At 36.0% G+C, this 18,104-nt stretch overlaps 1 pseudogene; it reads right to left on the minus strand.

Moving 5' to 3' along the window:
* Positions 1 to 16,825: 16,825 nt before the first annotated feature.
* Positions 16,826 to 17,531, minus strand: LOC112825638 (ubiquitin-conjugating enzyme E2 N-like; annotated as a pseudogene).
* Positions 17,532 to 18,104: the final 573 nt, after the last annotated feature.

Genomic DNA, 18,104 nt, shown 5'->3' on the forward strand with positions numbered 1-18,104 from the left:
TGCTGGGTTATGATCTTCCTTGATGATATCTTGTGCTTTGAACAGTTGATAGAAAACTGCCTCTTCCCTCCTAACAAATTCCATTTATTCATTTAACAGTTGGGTTTAGGTGCCTTCTGTGTTCCAGCCACTATTATATTATAGACCATATAGAACATTGTTACTATAAATAACAAGAATTGACTGCATTTGGGCAAAGACTTGAAAGAAAGTGAGGAGTGAACCATATAGATTTCTGATGGAAGACTGTCCCTGAGAGGGTACAGCAAGGGCCCAGGCCTGTAGCAGGAATGTGCATAGTGTCATTGAGGAACATGGCTGTGAAGAGTTGGCTAGTGTGGCTGGAGTAGAGTGAATAGGAAGAGAGTGGTAGGCAATAAGAGCAGAGAAATTGGGGAGAGGATAGGCCAATGTGAAAGCCTCAGTTTTTAGTCTGAGTGAGATGGAAAGGCACTGCAGGAATTTGTGCAAAAAGGTAACATATTCTGATTTTGTTTTAAAAGACTCTCTTAAGTCTATGTGGAGAAAAATGCTGCATCACAGAATGGTGGAAGCAGTGAGACCTGTAGAAGGCTAGTGCAGTAATCAACGAGCAAGGTCATGGTGGTTGTGCTGGGAATCTCATGGTGAAGATGGTAAGTGGTGGTCAGGTCCAGGACGTATTTTGTAGGGAAAGCTGCCAACTTTAGATTGGCTATGGGAATGGAGAACGGAGAAAGAAGACTCAGAGGTGTTTGGCCTGACTAGGCTGAACAATGAAGCTGCCACTGACAGATGGGAAAGCATGTGGGAAGAGCAGTTTGAGGAGGAGAGTTAGGAGTTCAGTTTTGGACATGTTAAAATAGAAATGTCTATTTGATATTCAAATAGAACTTTCTGCTGAAGGTATTTTCAGAATGGGTAATATTTAGAGAATGAGGTTTGTTACTCTAATTAGCCTTCTATTTGTCATATTTCACACATTTATGGCATGCGAGAGGGTGAACTTGACACTAGATACCTTCTGCCAGGTATACAGGGTATAAGAGGTTGACCTCTGGTGATGGCTTTGTGAACTGAAGTGAGTCATGAATACTGATTATACAAGTTTTTTATTTCATTCTGTTGGCCACGATATCAGTTTTCATGAAATGTACCCACACAACAACTACTCATTACTTCCAGTTAAGAATAGTTACTTATATATGTCTAATCTTATTAATATTCTTTTCTAGTATTGCTACTCTTTATCAATCATTCTACATTATGATGAGTTGGTAAAGCTATTTAATTCTCTTTAGGTGTTTGGTGTCTTTAAACCTTATTCTACATTTACGTATGTGAGCGTATATTAATAATTTGTTAATATTTTTTGTTACTTGAATTGCTCTATTTAAAAAAATAGAATGTTTGAATCATATGCTGTGATATGGTCCTCCATTATCCAGTCTAAAGAAAGTCTTGGAATATTCAGCTGTTTCCCCACAACTTACTTAATGGCAGAATCTGACTTGTAGATATAGTGTCAAGGGGACAATAAACAACTAGCCCAGGCCTTTCAAGGAGAAGCAAATATTCGTGGGGTGCCTGGGTGGCTCAGTCAGTTAAGCATCAGACTCTTGATTTCAGCTCAGGTCATGATCTCAGAATTGAGCCCTGCATCTGGCTTTATATGCAGTGGAAGAATCTCTACTTGAGATTCTCTCTCTCCCTCTCTCCCTACCCCCCCTCCGCTTGTGTGCACACATGCGCATACACTCTCTCAAATAATAAATAAATAAATCTTAAAAAAGAAGCAAATATTCTGTAGCAGACATAAATTAAGTGAAATATGACCTTGATAATCAGGTAAAAATTTGGGTAAAAAATGTTAGAGCTCATTCACATTTATGATTGTTTAATACAAGGATGAAAAAGGAAATAATTTACTGGTGATATAAAATTTTCTAAAGTCCTCATTTTGCATCCATAATCTCTTTAAGGTCATATTAGCTCTTAATTAAATTCTAGTTTAACGGGCGCCTGGGTGGCTCAGTTGGTCAAGCGATTGCCTTCGGCTCAGGTCACGATCCAGGAGTCCCTGGATCGAGTGCCACATCTGGCTCCCTGCTCGGCAGAGAGTCTGCTTCTCCCTCTGACCCTCCCCCCTCTCATGTGCGCGCGCTCTCTCTCTCTCTCTCTCATTCTCTTTGTCTCAAATAAATAAAAAAAAAATCTTAAAAAAAGTAAATTCTAGTTTAACAACTGGAATTATTTCCTGCATTAGTATTACATTTTCATGTAATTTACATTTTAAATTTGTTGTTCCCCAAACTTCTCTTTACTGTTTCTAATTTATAATAAAAAACGTCATTGCTCTTTATTCAGTTCCCTTCTTAAAATGCTTAACAACTCATTTAGTGAAGATAAAAAGTGGAAGTGTAGGGAGCAAAATGACCTAAGTACATTAAACGTGAAAAATTAGGTGGTAGTAATAGTTTAGGCAAGATGTGGTCTTTGGTGCAAGGGACCTTTTGCTGGAGAAGAAGTGGCAAAATTTTTTTTCCTGTTGCAATTACTCAACTCTGCCATTGTAGCAAAAAAACCAGCCATAGAGAATCTGTAAACTGATAGGCTGCATTCCAATAAAACTTTATTTACAAAACAGGCATTGGGCTGGATTTGGCCCATGGGCAGTAGTTTGCCAGTCTCTGGGTTAGAGGCCAAGTGCTTCATGTTGACCTTCAAATGTTCAGGATTTATCCAGATAACCATCACTACTGTCAAAATTCCATCTATCTGTCTATTTAATCTATGTGTTGTTTATAATTTCTTCCTGTGATTTTTATTTTAATCTGTGTAACGTCTTCAGGTAAAATGTTCCATGAATATGTTCTACCTATGGAAAACACTTGGAACCTATTTTTTTTCTATTCATTTAATTAAACCCTTACAGAGCGCTTGCTATACACCAAGAAAGGTATTAGACACTAATCTATCTCATATAATGTCTATTATACTGTGTAATATAATGATGTGATAATTGATGGGGGAAATTATGAAATGTTCAGAGATTAAATGGGGTGTCAGTGATGGCTTTCTAGAGAAAGTGATATCTAGGGAGAAAGCCAAACAGAAAGGAAGAGTTATTCACATGGGGAATTGGAACCGATGTGTGGTAGGAGAACAGCACACAGACAGGTAAGTAAGAGGATGCTGGGGAGTTGAGAGACTCAAGTAACTCTCACCAGCTGGCTCTAGCACCCTGCAAGCTAAACTGTCTCTGATGTGTGTTTGCAAGAATGTGTTTATGTCTCTGTGTGTATATGCATCCAGGAGTCAGAGTAGTGTGGTTAAGAGCTCAAGTTCTGCAGTCTCAGATCCAGACTTGAATTCTGCTTCCACAGTTTACTAATTAATTCTATTATTATGATTTGGCATTCAAGCTGACTCTTGTGTCCTTTCCACATGCCTCAATTACTTTATAAGCACTTCCTACTTGGTGGCACACAATGAGATAATACTCATATCTTTCGTATCCCAGATAAGAAATTCACCATTTATCCATTGAGATCTGGCTTATTTTAGCGGAGAATGGTATTTAGAAACCAAAATCTGGGTACTTATTTTTATGATCTGTCATTCTTGTATCACACTGTTTCATTATAGAGGCTTTGTAATGTGTTCTAATATCTTCTTGTGGCTCCTTTCGTAGTTTTTTCATTTTAGTGTTTCTTTAGCTATTTTTATGTGTATTTTTGCTTTTTTCCTATGAACCTTAGTATCAACTTGTCTAGCCATAGGGGAAAAAAACTTTTTTGCTATTTTTTACTGGCACTCCATTATATTTATAAATTAACTTAGGGAGAACTGACATCTTGATAATGTGGTCATATCCAAGAAAAAGAGATATCTGTCCACTTGCTACTATCTATTTTTCTGGTTTTAAAGTTTTTAAATACAGGAATAACCAATTATTAAGTTCATTCCTAAATATTTTATCTTTACCATTATTACTGTGTTTGCATACTTTTCCTTTCTTTTTTTTTTCTTTTAACTGGTTGTTATTAGTGTATATAGAGGTCACTGACTTTTACATGTTAAACAGTTTGTATTCTGCTACCTTGCTGAATTATGTTTGTGTTTTTTGTCAGTTTTTTTTTTTATTGATTTTCTAGTGTTTCCCAGCAGAGTATCATGCTATTGGCAAATACATATGGTTTTGCTGCTTTTAAATTTTTTATGATTTAAAAGAAGCAAATTGTTCTAACTGATGCTTCTAATACATTACTAAATAGTAGAGGATGTAATGGCTATCTTTGTCCTGTCTCTGATCTTTGTGAAAATCCTTTACAGTGTTTTCCCTTTATATAAGATACTGACTAGAGGATTGAGTAATATATATTATTACTTTAAGGATGTATCCAATACTTTCTATTTTCATTAATTTTCTCTTAGAAATGGGTATTGAATTTTGCCAAGGCCTTTTTCAACATTTATGGAGAAAATAATGTTTTTCCTCTTTAGATCAAATAATTTAATGAATTATATCAACAGATTTCCTACTATTGGGCTATTCTTATATTTTTAGCTTAAATCCCACTTGGTTATGACATATTTTCATAATGGAGTATCAGAGTCTCTCTTCTAATATTTAGGAATTTTCCACTGGTGTTCATAAGTGATATTGATCTGTAATTTTCTTTCTTGCATGTGATGAATTGATCAGGTATAGGTTTCAAAGTTATACTTGCTTCATTAAAGTCATTTGGAAGGTTTCCTTAATTTTCTATATGCTGAAGCAATTTATATAGCACTGGAAATATCTAGACTCTAAAGGTGTGGTAAAATTTCCCCACAGAATCATCTGAATCTGGTGTGTATGTGTGTATGTGTGAGAAAGTTCCTTGACAACTTTCTATGTTTCTTCTATGGAAATTAGATCTGCTTCTACTTTCTATTTCCATTGAGCTCAGTTTTGATAGACTATATTTTCCTATAAAATCCTCTTCATGCAGATTTGTAAATTTATTTGCATAGAGGTTTACAAAGCAGTTTCTTAATGATTTTTTAAATTCATTTGTAGCAATAATTATTTTTCTTATTATTTCTTATTTTGTATGTTTGTGTTTTCTCCTCTTTATTTTAATTAAATTAGTAGTTTATATTTTCATTGTATTTTCTGAAAGAATTAGGATTTTGGTTTATTAGCTTATCTATAGTTTTCTTTTTTTAAACTCATTATTTTTTGCTTTTGTCTTTTTATTTCCTTTCTCGTGCTTTCTTTTTGTTTACTTAAGTTAATCTTTTCCTAGATTTTTAAATTGGGAATTTAGTCCACTTATTTTCATTCTTTTATTTTATTGATAGATAAATGCATTCCACAGATATTGTGTAGGAGAAATATACTGATCCTTGCAACAACATGAATGAATCTCAAAAACATACTGTCTGAAAGTAGGCAGACATAATAAACACATTCTATGTGATTCTGGTCATATGATATTCGAGAAAAGTCAAATCTATATTTACAGAAATCAAATCAGTAGTTGCTGATGCTGGGTGTGGTAGTGTAAAGGATGTGAGATATATTTGTGTTAGGATGGTTATATGGATATATAAATTTGTCAAAACATGAAATGTACCCATAACAGTATGCTTATGGGTGCATTTTATTACATATAACTTCATGTAACTATATCTCATAATTCTAATTAAAAATAAGTATGAGAATGCCTCACTATGAAAATGGAAACTTATGCTATGTTATAATGTCTATTTAGATTTGTAACAGTCTCAGATTCCTGGTTGGACTACTTTCTTTCTTTCTTTTTTTTTTTTTAAAGAATTTATTTATTTATTTGACAGAGAGAGAGACAGCGAGAGAGGGAACACAAGCAGGGGGAGTGGGAGAGGGAGAAGCAGGCCTCCCGCAGAGCAGGGAGCCCGATGCGGGGCTCAATCCCAGGACCCTGGGATCATGACCTGAGCCGAAGGCAGACGCTTAACAGCTGAGCCACCCAGGCACCCCTGGACTACTTTCTTAATCTGACATTTGTTTAAAGACCATAGAGAAGTTACTAGCATTTTTTTGAGAAGAGGAATAATAGAGCAACAATTTTCTCTCACATTTAAAACTCTGTATACTGAGGTTTATTCAAATTTACCTTCTTTTTGGAGATAATTAAAACTTGTTTCAGTTTTATTTATTTGATCTTAGCTTAAAGAGGATCATGTTCTGCTTATTAATTTTATGATCACTCATTGTGGGAAACATTTTTCATGAAGCTTCAGTGTTCTCAACTTTAAAATGAGGATAAATATTACTTAGCCTGTATTATTATATATGAAAATTAAATGATGTAATATTTATAAAACTCAGCCTGGTATTTACATTAAATAAATGATAAAAAATTTTAGCAAGCAGTATTCCCAGTAAAGTTAAGGACAAAACACTATTAATATCTAGTGGGCATGACTGTGTTCTTTTTGGCTTTATTTGGAACAAAAAGCGTTTGGGAATAGAGTAACAGTACTATAATTCCCGAGTTAATACAATTAAACTAGAGAAATAAATGAGGCATAAAATGTGCAAATTAAGAAGTAAGTCATTATTTTGTGTGTAAATTTTTTTTTAAAGATTTTATTCTTAAGTAATCCCTACATCCAACGTGGGGCCTGAACTCAAAACACCAAGATCAAGAGTCATGTGTTCCACTGACAGAGCCAGCCAGGTGCCCCTTGAGTCATTATTTTGAAGTTGTAGGTCTGAGGTCTTGTTTCCTTCCTGTCAGTTAGCCAGGCTTTTTTTTTTTTTTTTTTTTTTTTTGCCTCTAGAGGCTCCCCATATCCCTCTTATATGGCCCTATCCATCTTCAAATCAGCTATGATGAATTGAGCTCTTGTCATGCTTCAAATTTCTTTGACTTCCTCTTTCCTTACAAGCCTGAGAAAACTTATTTTTATACATCTCATGAGATTATATTAGACCCAGCCTGTAAAATCTCTCCCTTTTGCCATATATAACATAATCACTGGGTGGCAAGGGTCATGGGCCATTCTGAACTTCTGCCTACCATATTTCTATATGGTTCAAGTTTTTCCATGAGAATATATTATTCTCCTAACATAAGCCTATTAATAAAAAGATTATATTGAAAAATTTCAAAACAACTTCTAATTATCCCAAGTTTAAAATGGAATTATAATAACTTGCTCCAAGGAAAAAGGATAAAATAATATATGTGAAAATGTTTTTTAAATGTTAAAGTCATTAACAAATTTTAGTTATACTTATTTTAACTATTGCTATTATTATTATTACAAACATGTAAGTCAGACCATTGCATAGCACCAATGTCAGAATACAGTAATTTTATTAAAAGTAGAGATAAGCAGTCATGATGAGTGATTAAATGTATACAAAGAGTATGGTCTAGAAACAGCATATTTAACTTTAGATTCGTATGGAAAAAAAAGATAGCCAGTGGTCCTCTAGTATAGCAGTTTTTAAAGTTTCCACAGATGGAAAACTTTTCCTCCAATGCTATTTTAATATCAGGGGAGGCCCTTGAAGTAATGGCAGCCATTATCGAGATCACATATTTTTACTTGCTTCTAGGGTTTTGAAATTTCAGGGAACAGGTATTGCCACATATTGGGAAATATTAGGGTCCCATCTTTATTTTCCATGAAGAACTTAATTAAAATTCCTTTTGATTTTTGGAGAATGAGAAATTAAAGGTTAGTAGGATTTAAGGAGAGGATCACAAAAATGGCATGGCAATGCAATATTTCTTTAATATATCTGTATTGTATATATATATATTTGGGAGAGAAATCAAACATTCCAGGCTTTGGAACTTCCATCCTATTAGGAGGAATTTGGCTAATGTGGAGGAGTAATGGTGGAAGAAGAGGTCCTACCATGTTCTGATGGATTCCATTGGGTTCTAAAGTGGAATTTTTGGGAGGAGGTTAGAACTCCTGAACCCAGCCGGGGCACTGGCATGTAGGAATGAATCTCTATGGAGATGTAGAGCTATGTACACTAAATGAAGGTCAAAGTTTTGTTTTGTTTTGTTGTTGTTGTTGTTGTTGTTGTTTTCCCCCAAACGTAGGAGATAATAGAAGAAACTCTTGTGCTCATCTGGCCTTTATGTGTGATGCTCTTTTATTCATTTGTTCTGTACTGGATCTGCACTTTTGCTTGGTTTCATTTTCTCTCTTACCCTCTTGCTTGCTGCTGCAGGAACAGCACCTGTATGTCTTGTTCTAAAACACCACCAGCGGGGCGCCTGGGTGGCTTAGTCGTTAAGCGTCTGCCTTCGGCTCAGGTCATGATTCTGGGGTCCTGGGATCGAGCCCCGCATTGGGCTCCCTGCTCGGTGGGGAGCTTGCTTCTCCCTCTCCCACTCCCCCTGCTTGTGTTCCCTCTCTCGTTGTGTCTCTCTCTGTCAAATAAATAAATAAAATCTTTAAAAAAAAAAATAAAACACCACCAGCTACTCCCATGGAGGCTCTGGCTCCTTACACCACATCCAGACTCAGATGAAGCACTGAATCACACCCATTTTTTTTTGGTGGCAGGGACTGTGCCATATTTACTGTTTTACTCCTAACACTTAGCATTGTACTCAGTAGTTTTGTTTTAAATAAATAACTAAAGTAAAATATGTAGAAATGAGGCTCAAGGATAATGAGACATGAAATTCTTACAATTCAGGTCCCACTGGATGGGCTAGAGAAACAGGGCATTTAGACACATGAAATAAGTAATGTTAAAGAGAAGTAGGAGTAGATTTTGGGTTCATTTGGTGAATAATTGGTTTTCATTTTGGGCTCTAAATGAGATCCTGTGTAGATTAATTGCCAAAATGGCCCTATTTCCCACCCCATCATCCTGTTACAATGTTTGCATCTCTTTCTTCAGTAAGTGGGATCTTTTTCCTCACCTCTTGAATTTGGGCTGCACTTTTGACTCTCTCAGATTAAAAGAATTCAGTGGAAGTGACTGTTTTTAGTATAAGTTTCAAGAAGCTTTGTACTTTCACTGCCTCTTGTAAACACTTTCCTCTGCCATGAGAACAAGCCTGGGATAGCCTGTGGCAGTGGAGGCTGGCTAGGTCATCCCAGCTGTGACCAGCCTCCAGCTGACCAACCTACTCATTGAAGAAACATAAGCAAGCCTAGTCAGGATCAGCTGAACCTGTTCAGATGAGCAGGGCCACCCAGCAGATCCATAGACTCATGACGGAATAATAAATGGCTCCTATTTGAAGCTACCAGATTGGGGGGGGTGGTTTATTACACAACAACAGATAAATGATATAGAACATAAAGTGGCAAAGTCATTTGAGAACACTCATTGTGGTACAAAGTATTTTCTGAGTTTTTGAAAGAGTGACTATAGTTTTTAAGGATATACACGCCCATTATAAAAAAAAAACCTTAAGCCATACTAAATAATACAAAAAAGTATAAAAATCACACCTCCTCTGGTTATATATCTGTTTATATTTACTTTATAGTTATGCATACATATTTCAAACTACGTATTATATATCAATTTATAAATGTAAATATCACCCCCTCACATTTTAAGAAATAATTTTATTCAGACTCTGGTTCTGTATTTGGTATCAATAACTTGCATTATTTTTTAATGGTTAGAGCCACTTTATTATTGCCTTCAGTTGTCCAGAGAACATCATGTTGACTGCAAGGTTATTTGAGATGCAGCACCCTGTGAAGCCTGTCTAATGCTATCATTGGAGGCTTTTGCAAAAGTGCTAAGTACGATTTCCATATTATTAGGGGAGTTGTTTATTCATTTACCCTGTAGGTATATATTTGTGATTCAAAAATGTTATTACTGAATACATTGATTTTAAGTTTTTTCAAGGCAACGATTGAATAATGAAAATTTTTGTAAAAAGTAAATATATTAAAAACATGTGATACAAAGACATAAAACATTACCTTTATCTTTGAACATTGTATCTGATCTTCCTCCCCAATCTCATACTCCTTTCTTCACTTTCAGAGAGAACTTCACTCTTAGAGATATTAAATTTGTTTTTTCCATGCATTTCTTCTTAAACTTGTTTATTTATTTTTGTCTCAGGAACATTATTCCTGCGATTGGCCCTTGATATCATGTATACCTATAATTCATTATTTTATTCATTTATATTGCTATTTGGTATTCCATTACATAAATGCAACATGATCTATTTATCCATTTGTATTAGGGAAATAATGCTAATTGCTATCACAATCTTAACATCACAGTTGCTAAATATAATATAAGGTCATTTGTCTGTAGTTTCACAATCTGATCTGGATATGTTCGTGAATGTGGTAGGGGAAAGATAGTGAGGAGTGTTTGTTGCACGTAGTCATTCAGAGATCTATCACAGTGTATCATGAGGCTACTCCATACTCATTACGTGGCTTCAATACACCTGCATCATCTAGTCAGTAAGGAGAGATAAAAGGAGTGTAGTGAAGGCATACTTGCTTTTAACTGCTTGAAACATAGAATGCTCACTTTCTTTGAGGAGAAATAGTTAAAGGTCCTATTTTTATGCAAGGGGACTTGAAAATGTGTTTGTGTGTGTATATTCAGAGGATAAAAATTGTTTAATGAATACATAGCACTGTTACTTTCATAACTATCTCTCTAATCTTGGGATATACATTTTATTATTATATTCACACTCACCTTCTTTCTAATGGAGGTGTCTAAAGTCCTGTCAAAGCCAAAAATCTATAACCTATTCTGTCTTCTTCACAAGGCTATGTCTTAAGGGGCTTTGGTTCCTCCACCTTTTTCTATGTTATGTCTTACTGTTTGGTTTCTAGAAGTGATATTTTCCAGTTCTTCCAGGCCCCCAATTTATTGACTCTAATGATTCCGTTGCAAATCAGCACATTCTCTCCTGGGCTTATCTGTTTCTCATAATAGTTAGCTGCTCTCCTGTAACGGCAGCCCACACACACTACTTTTTGTATTCTCTCTAACCATTTCCACTATGCATAAAGCTCATTGTTTTTTAGTCTCTGATATCAGATTTCTCACCACTCAAAATCCAACAGCTCAGCTGATGACATATATTTAAGGATTTGTTAAGGCAACATCTCGCTTCAAAGTACAAATTACTGTATTAGAATAAGCTAATATTGCTAAAAAACTATTGTGAAAACCTAAGTAGTTTAATATGCTTATTTCTGGTTTCTAATATGCTTATTTACTCACATCTCAGTCTAATTGGATGTTTGGTGGGTGATGCTCCCTGTGGCAATATAGGGGATCAGCTTCTCACTTCTGTGGCATTGCCATCTTCAACACATGGCACATGAAGGATAGAGGAGAATATGGAAGAAGGCATGTGGGTAATTGATCATTTTTATCATTTCCATCCACAATGCCTATATATTATAAAAAGTCTAAAATGATAAATATCAAATGTTTCTCTCTGGCAGGTGGCTTTATGAGTATTTAAAAATTTTCTTTTTTGTTTCTTTGCTTTGTTCCTTCTTTGCTTGTTCGAAGATTCCTGAAGAAACATTATATCCTTTTGTATTGAAGAGAAAATTCTAATTGAATAACTCGCCTCAGAAATAAAGGAGTGAATTTTACCATATAAGCTAATCATTAAATACTAAACTGGTTAGAAAAGTGACATCTGGAAAAAGCTTTCGACTATTTGGATATTCTAAGTAAAAAGTTTATGTAGCTCTTCACTATGGCAGTTGTTAACCTTTGATTGATCTCTGGCTTTAAGATGGGACATTGAAGAATATTAACAATAATAATGCCTTTTGTTATTGTCATTTTGCCTCTATAGATCAGATGTTTTATTACTTACCTGCTTTGTGCATTCTTGAATCTTTTGTTTTTATGTTTCTTAGAGAAACTTCACACTTTGGTCAATAAAGTCTTCAAGTTAAAAATATTTAATGCCTGTTGTATGCTTATCACAGTGTGAGTTAAAGTAGAAGCTTAGGACATGTTTTCTTGGGTCCCACACAAAATGAACACCATTTTATGTAAGGTGGAGAAGGAAAGCAACCCAGTATGAAAAATCATAATGGGCAAGTTAGCACTTAAATGGAAAGTTACAGGTGTGGAAGAGTTCTCCTGTTTTAGGATTTTAAAACATGTGTCCTTGATTCCCCCTTTTCACTTGGCTTTACATCTCTCACAGATTTTATTTTTATTGCCAACACACTGAAATGTGTAACTCCATTCAGTGACATCAGGAGTCAGTTTACACTTTGGCAGGTATTGAGCAAATTTTGTTGTTCTTAGTATTGGTCAGAGTGGACATTGTTCTTTGTGACTTGTTATCAAAGTATATAGCAGAAGCAGGAAATAATTTTTATTATGTTTTGTGTAACAATATGGGAGGGTGCAAGAGACCTTGAAAATGTGATTAGAATATGCCCCCAATCTCTTGCTTCATTTCTTCTGAAGTTGCTGTGCTTATCCTGTTATTTGGGGGAGAGTGGAAGGGGCATGGACCCAGATCTAAATTCAGAAAAGAAGATCCAGCTACAAGAAATGGGAAGAAGTCCAGAAATGAGAAAAATCTCCAGCATGATGAAGAAATTATATTTAAAAAATACTTTTTGCTTCAAATACTTATTAAAAGTGCTAAGCTAAGTCTAATAGAAGATTTCGCATATATATGGGTTTTAAGTAAAGATGGTTACCTACTCTTTTTATAATGTCAACTATATCTGAATAAAAATAATGATGAAGTTCTTAAGATAAAGTAACAAATGTGGGAATAAATCATGAGACATTCTCTAACAAGGCATTTGAATGTAAAATTAATTTGCTGGCCAAATCAAGCCTCTTGTGTTTACAGTTATATGTAGTATAAATTTCTCACCATGAAACTGGCAACATGTGAGACAGATAATTCTGATCCTGACAACAGTTTTACAATGGGGTACCATGAAAATACTGTTAGTGTATGACTTGAATGTTAAAACACTATTTTAGCTACACAGATAACTTTCATAGCTTTGTATTTTCTCTTGTAGCAAATGAAAAATGTCTTCAACACATACATAATATACATTTCTCTCTGATTTATATTAGTGACACCTATGAATCACTTCACCTATGAATCAATTCTAAAAACAAATTCTAAACTTGGTTTTAGGTCAAGAACCCTTTTAAGAACATAATGAAAGTTATACCGTTCCTCTCCAGGAATATGCATACATTTTTATAGAAAGTTTCTTGTAGACTCTACCCCAGAAGCCCCTTTACAGATCCTGTGTTAGGAAACTACTCTCAAACATGGTTTTCCTTGTTGATTTTTGGCAGGTTTGGGGTGTTGCACAACTGCACTATGGTATTCCCTTTTCTGCTCTTAGTGCTGTCTACAGCAAACAATGTGGAGGTGGGAGGGAAGAACTGAAACTGAGGCTGCATTTCTCTCTGGAATAAGAATAGAAAGCCATTTACATATTTATCCCTTAAACAAACATTGAACAGATAGTTATTATATAGAAAGCACTTTTGTAGGCACTGTGGGACATAGAAGACAATCAATTCTATAAGAAGAATCCCAGAAGTGTTATTCATATTTGTTATTTGAAAACCAGAGATTCCAAATATTAAAAAGATAGAATTATACTAATTACAATTGTGTATACTGAATGGCATGTTTTATGTAGAAATTTCTTGTAAATTGAAAAATGTCCTTCAAATGTTATTTCTTATTTTTATCTTGATGTTGGGAAACCAATACCAGTGAGGATCACAGCAAGCAAAGGAGACATGAGACTTTCGTATAAGAAATAGGATCTGTAAAGTCACAGAAACCTTAACCTTTGATTGATCTCTGGCTTTAAGATGGGACATTGTTAGTTAGCTGCTCAAGTGTGCACATTTAAATCGGAGTAAAGATGAGTTTTAAATACTTCTCTGGAGATGTATTAAAATTCCACTGGAGGGGAGCCTGGGTGGCTCAGTCAGTTAAGCATCTGCATTCAGCCCAGGTCATGGTTCCAGGATAGAGCCCCTCATTGGGCTCCTTGCTCAGCGGGGAGTCTGCTTCTCCCTCTCCCTCAGCCATTCCACCCCCCCCCCCACCACCCGGCTTGTGCTCTCTGGCTCTCTCTATCTCTCTGTCAAATAAATAAAAAAAATAAATTCCACTGGAGTTAGGGTGACCAGATTTAGGAAAGATAAAATTACATTTGAAATGTTGTTTATCTGAAATTCAAATTTAGTTAGATATCTTTTATCTGGCAATCCTAATTCGAGTTTCTCCAACTTGAATCTCTTTGATGTTTGTTTTTGTTCTGCTTAAATTCTATTTTCCTTTATTCAGCAGAATATTACATATACTCTACAGAATATATTATAGATTATTTTGTTACTCTAAAACTTTCAGGCCAGACCTTCAAGTGAGCTATTCTTTATTTGAGCTTTTAAGTCTCAGTTCATCATCAGCTAGCGTATGCTACCCTGATTTCTCATTTCAAGCTTTATTCTCTGGCTTGTACTTTGACTTGCATTTTTCCATGTAATAAGGCATGTACTGTTTTATTGCATTTTGCCAATTATTCAAAATACAGAAACTTAAAACAGAGAAAGGGAAGGCAGAGCAGGAGAGAATAAAGCAAATTGTCAGGAATTAAACCTAGAGCTTCTTATGAGAGTAAGTAGCTTGTTAGAGAAAATGGGATTAGACACTAGGCCAGCAGATAAAGATTGGGTGGTTGAGAAGCCTGGGCACTCTGGAAAAACTGAGAGGTGGATGATACAGATGAGCTGGTCATGTGCATTAGCAGAGGGATTCATTGGGACAGAGGTTTGGAGAATCAGGAATAGATCATTAGCAGTCAGGACTTCCAGGAGCTGCTTTGTCCAGGAAGGCTTCTCATAGTGTTAAAGATAAAACACTCCCTAGGAGGACACAGGGTTCTGCTAGACTACTGTACCAACAATTTAGAGAAAAGCTCTTCACTCCCACCCACAAAAGTGCATTTGGGTAAGAATGGCTCTTGCTAATGAAGAGGCTATTAACTTATTTGAAGACATATTTATTAAAAATACTTAGACCATAATTTAATTTGATACATATCCACCTGCCAGCCCATCCAAAGAAGAAAGAAGCTCCAGAGGAAACTTGATATGTAGCATGGTCTCACCTGTTAGAGATGGCTTAGCACAGACCCATGAGCAGCAACATAGTGAGAATACAGTGTTTGTCTTAATTCTATGACTTTGTGAAAGTAACAAACACACGCGCGTGCGCACACACACACTCACTCAGCTTCTGTCCATAAACATTGATCTTTTTTTTTTTAACTTTCGTATGTTGAAAATGTAATTTTAATAGATAATTCTTCATCTTACATAGGAGCACAGTAAAATACACCACATTCTGAAGAAACTCCAGAAGTTATGAGAATCAAGAGTGGGGGAAATTCAGACGGGCTACAATATCCATTACCTTAAATTGCGAGAGACAAAGCTTCCAACCTGCGGGTTAACATTTACATACCCAGGACTGGCTACACTGATGACTTACAAAGAACAAGGATAGGGAATTCGATATGGAGAAGGGTGGGAAAGAACAGTTTTTTGAGGGGAGGAACTCTGTCAATGCAGAAAAAAAATTACTGAATATCAAACAATAGGAGCTCCCACAGCAAATACCGAAGGATGAAAGAATCATTAACTGAGAATCTGATACTCTCAAAGGAAGAAACCTTTCAGATGACACTTATGCAAGCTGGCTGCTTGAGATCTGCTCATCAGGTCTATAAGGAAGCCTCATAAATGCCTCAGCAACCCCAAATGATTATCAGATTGGTGTTTCCTAGTAGCACATACCAGTGGTTACACATGAAGTTTCCAGACAAGAACTAAGAAAAAGGTCATATCCCAAATGCCAGACACAAACAAATGTGGCACAACATGTGAGTCCTACACAGTCACAACTGCTGCTTTGCTGTGACTCTCCTGTACAGTAAGTTTCAAACATCATGGCAAGACACCTATGATCATCTAATCAGACAACACAAACACATTTATGCAAATTTCTAGGAGGTAAAAAAAATATCAAATACCAATGCTTTATGCATGCTCAGGGCCAGCTTATAAATATTCCATTCAGTGACATCTTAACACAAGTTTGCATCAGGGAAAAGAAACTGGCAAAATCCACCTCCTGCCGGATCAACTTGTCAGATGGTAAAGACCAAAAGAGAATGTTCCATCAGTTTTAATTTTTTAAATACGATTGTCACATTGGGAAAATGAAATAAACACAGTAAAATAAACTGTACAAAGGCAAAGTAGAATAAAAAAAATATTTTACTAAAACATAAGATTTACAGAAGTTTCCAGACAAGCCATACAAAATGGTCACAAGCTTTTTCTTGAAGGAAGGATTCTGCACTTGACAGCAAGTCACAATGTTATTAGTGAGGGCTGCGATGTTTGTTTAATGTTCCCATTTTGGTTCAAACAATCAAGCTTGTCCATCTACAGCGTCTAAATAAAGTTAGACTTGGCTAGAAAGCATATTCTAAAGAACTGGTTAGCTGCTTTTAACCAATGCAATTAGATCACCATAAAAAGGGGGAAAGGAGCCCATAAAATTAAAATAAAACTACCTCTCCCTCTCAAAAAAAGTAATAAAGAAAAACACCCACACCCCTGCAGCTAACCCTGACAACTACCTTCATTCACAGTGCTTTATACTCAAACCATGATGGGGGAAAATGAATAAAAGCAGAGAAGGGCCACTGCTTTTAAACGTTTCACAACAATCCGGATGGTACTTCTAGCCTCTGCTCATGCTTTACAACAGTGAATCAGGACAAGACATAGGTTTGCTAATGTGCATTTAATCACCAAAGGACTGAAGATGTCTGGGCTTTTATTCTGTAATGTTTCTAAGACTGTGTCCATTAAATGCAAACAAAAAAGGAATAAGTCTTGGCAGAACAGAACAGGAGAACTTGATGATCAGATCGATTTTAAATATTATTCATGGCATATAGCCTAGTCCATGCTCTAGCTGTTTCTATGGCTTGGGCTTCGTTGGTCTTCCACTGCTCCGCTACATCATTGGATCATCTGGATTGGGAGCACTTAACAAAGCCTGGATCGATAGCAGAACTGTGCGGATCTGCAGTGCTGGGGACCACTTATCTTTCAAAATATCTAAACATATTCTTCCCAACCTGTCTACATTAGGATGATAAATTTTGGTCATGAAACGTACTTTAGGGGCTGCCATCGGGTATTCTTCTGGTAGGAATAGTTCAAGCTTAAAAGTCCCTCCCTCATAGGGGGAATCCTGGGGGCCAGCAATGACCACATGAAAATAACGGGCGTTGCTCTCATCTGGTTCTGCTTTAATGCCAGGAACTGGTTCTGCCAGCAAACGCTGGGTTTCCTTGATAATCCTGCGGGGCAGCCCGGCCAACTTGTCAGATCCCGAGTTCGGCTTCCGGTCTCGACTCCGGCTCCGCTAGCCTCACGCACGAGTGGAAGTCCAGGGCTCCACTTCCGGGGGACCCATAAACATTGATCTTAAATACAAATTTGAATTTTCTTAGATACTCTTCATTCACTGCTGGCTAACTTCCATATTCATCCTAGTATGTGACTTTGGTTCTTCTCTTACCTGCATTCTCATTTTGGCTTTTCTGGGTAGACGCACGCATCTGGTCTTTTCACCCTAGACGTTAGTTTCTTCTCAAGAGATTTCAGACCCTGGGTGTTCATAAATTAAGTTGTGATAGATAATTTGAGGATATTATACATAACAAGAAAGACCATGAAATTAGAGTGATGCAAGGCAGATTGTCAGAGAGTCACCTATAATATATCACTGCATGGGAATTCTGAGAATAAGAATTCCATAGCTGTCCATGAACAATAAAGAATTATTTAAAGAAAACACTAAATTACCAAAATCCCACCTTCCGACCAAGCACATTACAAGTTAAATTATCTTTGTCACTAGGTCTTTAATTTCCTTACATGCGCATTCTGCAAATTGCTTTAAGAATAAGTAAATATTGTGTAATGCACTTTGAAAATCAGCCAGTAGAAACTTAAATAGAATGTAGCATGGGCTTATTCTCTGTGATACAAT

The sequence above is a fragment of the Callorhinus ursinus genome, unplaced genomic scaffold (assembly GCF_003265705.2).
Source record: "Callorhinus ursinus isolate GAN/ISIS: 27379988/994484 unplaced genomic scaffold, GSC_fseal_2.0 scaffold4, whole genome shotgun sequence".
Classification (NCBI taxonomy): Eukaryota; Metazoa; Chordata; class Mammalia; order Carnivora; family Otariidae; genus Callorhinus; species Callorhinus ursinus.